The 9,931-nt window shown below is 45.3% G+C and overlaps 1 pseudogene; it reads right to left on the bottom strand.

Moving 5' to 3' along the window:
- Positions 1-8,462: 8,462 nt before the first annotated feature.
- On the bottom strand, positions 8,463-8,922 carry LOC100629286 (small ribosomal subunit protein uS15-like; annotated as a pseudogene).
- Between the last annotated feature and the right edge of the window lie 1,009 nt (positions 8,923-9,931).

Raw genomic sequence — 9,931 nt, 5'->3', positions numbered from 1 at the left:
AAATGCCTACATATTCCCCTTAAGCAACGGGACCGAGGCCCAAATGATTGTGCTTCCACATGCTTAGGAGGAGAGAGCCAAGAGGCTTCTAACCACCCACCCTTGTGCACTGGTGGAGACCGTGTCAGAAAGCACCTATGGAAGAAAGGCAACTTCGCTCTTAGCCATGCACTACATTGCTCTAGATGTGGAAGGCACAAAGCACTGCCTCCATCCCTCAAGGGGAGACAAGCCACAAACCCTCTTGCTTCCAGCTCTTTAGGAAGCTGAGAAAGAATTCACTTTCCACAGTGCTCTTACTGCCTACTGGGAACCTCTCCTAGAAAGGCGGCTGAAGTGCCATTTCTTTCCAGCCCTGATCTCGCTGCTTTAGATCTTCTCCTTCTGCCAGATTTCCATCTTTCCAACCCTGCTCACAACAAATGCCTACATCTTCCCCTCAAGCAACAGGGCCAAGGCCCGAATGACTTTGCTTCCACTTGCTTGGGAGGAGAGAGACAATAGGCTTTTAACCAACAGCCCTTGGGCATTGGTGGAGAGCTTGCCAGGAAGCATCTAATTCAGGAAGGCCCCTTTGCTCTCAACCTTGGCCTACATTGCTCTAGAGGTGGAAGGCATAAAGCACTGCCTCCATCCCTCAAGGAGAGACAAGCCACAAACCATCTTGCTTCCAGCTCTTTAGGAAGCTGAGAAGGAGCTCACTTTCCACAGTGCTCTTACATCGTACCAGGAACCTCTCCTAAAAAGGCAGCTGAAACACCATTTCTTTCCAGCCCTGATCTCACTGCTTTAGAACTTCTGCTTCTGCCACATTTCCATCTTGCCACCCCTGCTCACACCAAATGCCTACATCTTCCCCTTAAGCAACGGGGCTGAGGCACATATCATTGAGAAAAATGCAGTGCTGTTGTCATTCTGGATCCACAGTGGAAGTCTGTACCTGCGAATGATCTCCTTTCATGACACTTTGCTCACTTTGGTGGCCTTCCCTGTTTTGGAAGTGAATGCTTCAACCCACACTGTGAATGTCTCTATGAGTACTAGTGATGCCAGGTCGGTGAGCCGAGGAGTCAAAAGAAAGATTTCTTAGACTCTTAAGATCTGGCAGTAGTGCTCTTTTATTTAGAGAATAGTATAGAATAGCATGGGGACAGGACCCATGTGCAGGCAGAGCTGCTGCCAGCATGTTGCTGCTGCCGCTTCTGCTGCTTCTGCTGCTGCTTCTGCTGCCCCTGCTGCAAAGTTGGGTGGAGAGTAAGGCTAAATTTAAGGCATAGGTATGTGAGTTATCTCTTTACAAGACAAAGAATATGTAAAAAAGTTAAAATGGTGTCAGTGCCCGTAGGGTCAGGCCATTTGGCGGTCCCACAACTTTTAGATAAGAATCAAACCGGATTGAGTAAATGGCAGAAGTCACCGCTTGAATATTATCCTCAGCTAAAGACAAAGGATGATTTGGGGGGGCGGAGTCAGTTACATGAGGTTGCCAGACAGTAACCAACTTAAGTTCTTGCGTCTGGCATTAAGAGTTTCTAGAGGTAAGGCCATCCCCCTTCTTCCTGGCACAGACAGGAAGGCGTCTTTACAGATAGAGGTTTCTCTTAGAAATGTAAATGTTTCCCAACAAAGGGGCAAGCAAATTCCACTCCTTGGAGCCTGCTTCTCATCTGTAGTTTTAAATTAAGCAGCCTAAAAATCCTCATCACTAGGAGTTACTTGACATTCACAGAGGCTCAAGGCATCATGTTAAATTTCACTTGCCAGTCCTTACAGGGGACCACTCCTCAATGTTGAACCCCCTTGTTCAAGGAGGGCAGCCCTGTCCTGGGGTTGTTTTTGGTACAGATCACACATTTTTAGTAACTTTCTGAATGGTTTGTTGCAAGTTAGGACAAATTAGCCACCTTGATCCACTGCAAGGTGGCCTCCTTCCCATAGTGAGTGCTCTGATGCATTTGATTAACACTTTCTCCCAGAAGAGCTTCAGGTACCAAGATGAGTCTTTCTGACTTACATTTATATCCTTGATACTCCACAGATGAGGAGTCAAATCTCCATGCCCTGGCTCCCTCTCAATCTTTCTGTGTGTAGCTATGCTGGAATTTAGCAAAGTCAATTTGGGGAACTAAGAGACCCAAGAGTGTCCTGAAACTCATAGTGCTAGCAGCAGTCTTCACTGCCTGATCAGCCAGTTGATTACATCTGGCTTCCAAAGTGTCCCTTTTCTGATGTGGAGGTCAGTACATGAAGGCTACTGCCATGGCTCATTAATGGCCTCTAATAAGGTCAATATTTCCTCAGAATGTTTTATGTCTCTCTTTCCAGCAGTCAAGGGTCCCCTCTCTTTCCATATGGGCCCAGGGACCTGAACCACTAAAATGGCGTATTTTGAGTCTGTGCTCTTGTGTCTTTACCTATTTGAAGAGCTTAAGTTAGGGCTATTAGCTCAGCCTCCTGAGATGAAATACCAGGAGGTGGAGCCTTTGCTTCCATGGTGTCCTGTAGGGTGACAACTGCATACCCTGCTTGATGTTGCCCTAATCCAAGAAGCTGCTTCCATCAGTGAACAGTCCCAAGTCCAACTGCTCCAACAGTTGGACATTCAAATCAGGTCAGCTCTAGAACACCTGTTCAATGATCTGAAGTCAATCGTGAAAGTGGTCTTGTTGACTCAGTAGGAAGAAGTGTTGCAGGTTTTAAGGTAGAAATAGCCTTTAACTTTACTTCTGGATTGCCTAATAAAGTAGCCTGATCCTGAGGTTAGCCAAGATCCTCCTTTCTGTTCTTTTCTTAGAGGACTCAGAGGGAGGACACAATGGGGAGTGTGCACCATGGTGGGCTGTGCCAATGTGAACATTTCAGCTTCTTGTAGTATTTTACAGATGGTGGCAATGGCTCAGAGGCAAGACAGCTATCCTTTGACCATCTGATCTGACTGCTTAGTAAAATAGGCCACAGGTATCCTGGTGGGTCTAAGGTTCTGAGTCAGGACTCACAGACTAAGGCCCTGTTTTTCGTTTACAAAGAGATCAAAGGGCTTTCTCAAATCTAGAAGTCCCAAGGCTGGGGCAGTTAATAATTTTTCTTTAACTTGATTGTACTTGATGGGGTTCAGGTCAGGCCGTCCCAGGATGCGTCACTCTGGTATGAGGATTATTTCAAGCTGAAGACAATAAAGGCTCAAATTCAGGAAGAACATTCGACATTTCTCCCCAACTGCCTAAAAGAAATTTAAAATGAAGGCCTGTCCCTCTGGGTTTCGGTAGACTGGAAAGATCCTTGCTAAGCCCACTCTTATCAAGTCCTATTTACCATTAACTTTTCCATTTCCATGTGAGTTGTCTTCCTCCCCTTTGAAGCCTCAAATCACTACCCCAAATATCATCCTTGTCTGTAGCTGAAGATATTTAAACAGGCAGCCTCAGCCTGTTTAACTCAGTTGGCTGAGTTACTCAGTTTCTCCTGAGTTTCTCCCATGTATACATGCTATTAAACTTTGTTTGATTTTCTCCTGCTGACCTGCTTTTTTAGTTATTTTACCAGCCATAACAACCCTAAGGAAAGGGCGGGGGAATTCTCCCACTTCCCTGACAAACACATTCTGGCCCTTTCATGTCCACATCAAAGGCTTGAGGTCTACTCCCATTAAGTCCTCAAATAGAGATTTTAACATTAATCTAATGCTGACTGTCCAAATTCGACAGAAGCCTGACATTCCCAAAAAAGTCTCCACAATTATCGATGGGGAGTAGGAGTTCCAACTCAAGTGATTGCTTCTCTCCTGTCTGGGAACAGGATTCTCTGGGCTTCTGACAGTTCAAAACCTAAGTATTTAACATTATTTGTCACTATTTGTGACACTATCTACCTAGAGATAGCATCAGATCCTACAAGATTACCCTTTGCCTGCCATTTTAGATGCCAATTGCAAGTCCAGGTTGTCACCCATCCTTCTGACCAACCTGCCACAGACCAGAGGTGCCCATGAACACCCTCTTTTGGATTTGATTAAACTACTTTTATAGAGCAGCTCACAGAACTCAGGAAAACAATTTACTTAGCCAGACTGAAGAGATGCGTAGAGCACGATATGTGAGAGAGGGATGTGGAGTTCCCAAGCTCTCTCTGGGTGTGCCACTCTCCCTGAGTCTCCCCATGTTTGCAACTCAGAAGCTCCCTGAACTACATATTGAACTCAATCCTCAGCCCCTCTCCCCGCCTCAGAGGTATGAGGAGGGGGATGGGGCTGAAAGTTCCAACCCTCTAATCACACAATTACTTTCCCTGGCTAACAGCCCCAACCTTTAGGGTCTTTCCAAAATTCACCTTATTTACATAAGTTCAGGTGTGGTTGACAGGGACTTCTTGTGGATAACAAAAGACACCCATGTTACCATTATTAATCTGCAGTTATTTCAGGAACTGAGAACAAAAGTAATTGTTATAACAAAAGATGCCCCATGGCTCTTATATCAGAAATTACAAGGGTTTTAGGAGCTCTGTGCCAGAAATGAAATGAAGGTTTTGGTTTTTGTTTTTTCTTTTTACTATAAATCACAATATCACACCAACCTCAGAATTCCCTACTGAAGGCAGGGAATGGTGACCAGACATCACTTGGTGGTGGTGGGGGTTGAGGATCCAAAAGCATCTTTTGAATCTGGCACTGTATTGCATTGACAGCCATAATGTCTTCAGCAAATCTATATTCCCTTTTTTCCAGCCTTTTAATGGGTGAAATGGGTGTGTTCCATGGGAATCTCCTGATCAATCCCTGTTCTAAAAGTGTATTGATTAAAGGAAAGTGTCCTCTTATGGCTTCTGGCTTCAAGGGGTATTGTTTCACCAGGGCCAATGATAGGGGAGCCTCTTCTCTCTCAGGCGCTGGTGTATCTTGCAATAAGGTCATGAGCTCAATTCCCCAACTTTTAGGGGCTTGGATCTCTATCTTGTTCCAGCTTATTAGGACCCCTAACTTAGATAGCATGTCCTTCCCTAGAGGGGGAACAGGGCAGTCTGGTACACACAGAAAAGAATGCTTCTATGTTTAGATCCTATTTCACAGGTCAAGGGCTCCAGAAATCTTTTAGTCTCTCTTTTTCCTGATACCTCTTTTATGTCATCAGGAACTGTAGCCAACTTTTGGAGTTTCCCCATGGGTATCTGGAGCACTTTAAGATATGACATAGTCTCAGGACAGGGAAAATCCCCTTTCTTCCCTCCTAGGGTTCCTATGGCTGGACTAATAGTAAAACTGACACAAGACCAGGTTAACAGGAGAAAAATCCAGTTTAATACATACCTTTTGGAGACCATAAAGAAGTGTTGCTCAGAGAGTGAACAAAACAGGCAGTATATATATCTTTTACACCAAGAAACATAAAATTGTGAAAAATTGACAGGGCAAAGAAACTTAGGTGTGGGGTATGTAAATAGTGGAGAATTTAGGATGAGATAGTAAATTAGCAAGGTTTGTTTATGCAAGCTTCTCGGCCCTGAATCCCCTAGCTCAGGTGATAAGGATGCAAGGAGAACACCTTTCTCATGGGAGATTCATTTCCTGCTTTCAGGGGAACAGAGACAGTAGGCTCAGAAATCCCTTTTTGCTCCACAAGTAACTTTAAATCAAAATAATCAATAAGGCATTGTGGGATATTTTGGGGTGGCCTGTCCTGGACCCCAACAATTGGTATTAACTGTACTTCCCTGGGCCTCAGGGTAAATAGCCCAAGGCAGTCCCACAGCCTCTGGGAAAAAAAGTCAGAGGGCTTGTCCTCAGGGCCTTGCTGGACCTCTCCTAATTTAGACCAGTTAATAGACGGCTGCTTTACTATATGTGTGGCTTTCAAAAGCAGACTCAAAATATTCTAGCTTTTCTTGATCATCAGGCTTATTGTGATTCCACTCAGGGTTAGTCCCCAGCACAACCTCCCCATTAGGCCCGTGAAATTTTGACCCAGGGACTTATTTTTTTCTGTCTTCAGCCATCCCACAGGAAAGTGACTGGGCACCCAGCCTCTCCTGCCGCTGCTGCCACTGCCACTGCTCATGACTCCTGGGCCGAGCCAGGCTGGGTTGAGCAAAAAGGAGCCCATCTGCCATCAGGACACCCCTCCCGCCACGACCATCACTACTGCTGCTGGGGCCACCACTGCTGCCATGAAGGAGCAGGGAGCATGGGGATGCCCCACTCCATCCTCCTCTCTGCCTTCCAATGTGTGCTGCCTACCCCTGTGACCACCACCACTACCAATGTCTCTGAGGACATGTTCATTTTAGTGAACCCAACAAATACACGTACACACACAAGACAAACGCACCCACACAAAGACAAATCCTACTCCTGCGGGTCAAAAACAAAAGGTGAAATCTAACAATGCCCTGGATCTCTTCCAAATGAGGGTCCCTGCTTTCACGCATTCAAAATGCAAATAGAGATACAGAGACTGATGACTGTTATTGACTCACCGAGCAAATGGCAAAGAGACTCTCGCAGGACAAAACAGAAGGTGAGGTCCAACACTCCTCTGGATCTATCCAAAATGTGGGGCCCACTTCTCACACAGAATGCAAATGGAAAGATGGGGAATTCATGACCACGCTTCTCATGGTCACTCACCTGACAGGCAAAACCAATTCCCGCAGGACAAAAACAGATGGTGAAGTCAGACAGAGATCCCCCGGATCTCTCCCAAATGAGAGACCCTCCTTTCCAATGAATCACTCACACCAAATGCAAATAGAGAGACAGGACCTTCACCACTGCACGTGTCATGGCAACTCAACTGACAAGAGACTCTTATACAAGACAAAAGCACACTCATACACAAAGACTGAAGTCCAACATGTTTCTCCACTCCAAGGGAGCATTGTGCCTAGGGCGGCAGATACTGGCAGGAAGGGAGGAACAGCAAGGGAAGCCCCCAGGCAAAGACTTCCCCCCAGCCCCTGGGGACCACCAACCACTGAAACCCTCACAAGAGCCATCCAGCCATGGGCGCAAGTCTCCTGACTGGCTTGCCAACATTGATACCGAACCTCTTAATCTCAAGTTTCTGTGCCCAATACACAGGAAGCCAACACTGAGACATTGGTGGCTAGAAATGGAGAAATATTTACTCAAATTGTCAAAATGAATCCGTGGGAGCCGGGTTTCCCTCAAATCCATCTCCATAAGAACAGAAACAGGGAGGTTTTATGGAACTGAGGGACTTGGCAGGAGAGCTTCAGGGAAACAATTGAGTCACCCTCAATAGGTCCCTAGGGAATCTGACTTCCGGGCTCCAGGGCTGCTCAGATCTGGCCATTTGGTGATTACAACCTCACCAAAGATATCCTTTTTTTCTTCAAAACAAGCTCACAATTCCTTGAGCCCCCTGCATCACCCCTCAAGTTTAACAGAAAAAAAAAGTAAACTGGTTTAATGTCTACAGTACCTCTCAGGTACCTGGATTCTTTTCTCCTCCTTTCCCTCACCCCCCCCCATCTCCAGGGATCTCCTTATTAAAAATTCCCATTGTCTGGGAAACCTTCTGGACAGCGCAGGCTGAGAAATTCCCCAGGCTGTAGAGAGTGTGTGTCTGGTGCTCAGAGAAGTTGCTCTTGAAGGATAGGTTTTGACTCATCCACGTAGAGGTATGAACCGAGGCTGTAAGAATCAGTGGGCAAAATAAAGGCGAGAAAGTAGAGATGGAAGAGAGGACATTGGTAATGAGAACCTGAGGTTTGACTGTAGGGTAGTGGAGTTCAAAATGCCTCTCCCCAATATTTCACTTTTTTTAATTGTTTAAATTTTTTTAAAGATTGGCACCTGAACTGACATGTATTGCCAATCTTCTTTTTTTTTCTTCTTCACCTCAAAGCCCTCAAGTACATAGTTGTATATTCTAGTTGTAGGTCCTTCTAGTTGTGTTATGTGGGATGCCACCTCAGCATGGCTTCATGAGCAGTCCTAGATCCATGCCCAGGATCCAATCTGACAAAACCCTGGGATGCTGAAGCTGAGCATGTGAACTTAACCACTAGGACAGGGGGCTGGCCCCTCCAATATCTCATTTTTTAAATCAAGAGTTGGCTTAGTTTTCCAGGACAGCCCTCATGGCATGACTTAATATGGTTAATTTATACTATTCAATGCACTGTGGAAACCAAATCCTCACTATTACATTGTTTCTCTTTGTTCTGGGTTCCAGTTGGGGATTCCAGAAGCTCATTTTTCTCACAATCCCGAAATAAAAGTGCTCCCCTCTGACTCTCACTAACAACCCCACTTACATGGACCTACCTTTCTCTTGTGTCCTGATGACATTGGTGGAAGATGGAGCACTGATGCTTCCTGGCATGGGCTGGACAGGAAAAGAAAACACCATCTATGGAGCTGGTTGGAAGGAAGAGACAGCAGGAGCAGTCAGGCAAAGCCAGCCCAGGGCTGTGAATCTCTATTTTTCTAGTTAAACAATGGTTTATTGCTTGAGTACATAGATAAATTTATGGAACCAGGGAGAAGCTGTGGATGACTCACATTTCCAATTGAGGGAGAGCACTTGTCTAGTCTTATATCTAGCCAGCTGGTAAATGTGGCTCTCAATCAGAATCAGATGGAATTTAGCATCCTTATCCTTTCTGCTCTTCTCAAGACGCTTTCAAACTGCAACAGCTTTCTTAAGTAAGACTTAAGACTTTGAGTCCTTTGTACTGAAGAATTCTCAAGGTTTTATTGCCTCTCACAAAACATACTTGTTCAGTGCCATGTGAGTTTCTCAGGACCACATCAGCTTGTGAGGGAGTCAGGCCCTTATTAGCCAGTTTGTAGAAGTGCTCTTTTGTGTCATCAGACATCATCTTCAGCCAGGTGGGGATGCTGTGGCAGAGGGGCAGAGCCTACTGGGACAAGTCCTTCCCAGGAACATACGTGTGACCCATGATGGCAGTGGTCAGGCAGCAAAAAAAAAAAAAAAAAATGCCCCAGGGCTGCAGTTCTTAAGAAAAAGCTGGCTCCCCAGTGGATTGGGCAGAGCACTTCTGTTTTTCCCACAAGGGTTACAAAAACTAGTCTATATTATTAACGATTGTTTCTTTTCTTACTCAATTTCATTTCGGACTCTATGTCTCCATTCACATAGACTAGCAGATAAAAAGCATCACATGGAATCCTTTTGGGTTGTTTGTCTCCTCATCTCTCTTATTTAATACAAGATCTATTCTGGGTCTTAAGCAGAGCATTGGAGGTGGGAAGGAGCATGTGGTCCTGGTCTACACTGCCACCTGTGGAGAGAGAGGCTCACAGCTCCTGCTACTTGGCCCATGTTTTGAGCACAGGATTTTTTTCATGAGGCTGTCACTTCCGCCTTCATCAGCTCACACGTGTGTGACCTGTAAGTTGGGATTAACACATAGGTACTGCAGTGGACTGAATGTTTATGTCCCTCCCTCAAATTCATATGTTGAAATCCTAACTTCCAAATGATGGTATTTGGAGGTAGAACCTTTGGGAGGTGCTTAAGTCATGAGAGTGGAATGCTTGCGAATGATATTAGTGCCGTTAAAATTGAGGTCTTAGATGGCTCCCTTACCCCTTCAACCATATGAGGACACAGTGAGAAGATGACTATGAACCAGGAAATGGGACTTCACCAAATACTGAATCTTCTGGTGCCTGATCTTACACTTTCTAGCCTCTAGAACTGTGAGAAATTTTTCTGTTGTTTATAAGCCACCCAGTCTATGATATTGTGTTAATAGTAGCCCAAATGTACTCAGACAGGTACTCTTAGTTTGACCTGCACATTTGAGACAATGAAAAATTGAGTTTTTAACTTAAACTTTGATGTAAAAAATTGAAAAGGGGGCTGGCCCTGTGGCTGAGAGGTTAAGTTCACATGCTCTCCTTCAGTGCCCTGGGGGTTTGCTGGTTCAGATCCTGACCAAGCGC

This window comes from Equus caballus, chromosome X, assembly GCF_041296265.1.
Source record: "Equus caballus isolate H_3958 breed thoroughbred chromosome X, TB-T2T, whole genome shotgun sequence".
In the NCBI taxonomy this organism is placed as follows: Eukaryota; Metazoa; Chordata; class Mammalia; order Perissodactyla; family Equidae; genus Equus; species Equus caballus.
This window is presented reverse-complemented; position numbering and strand designations above follow the sequence as displayed.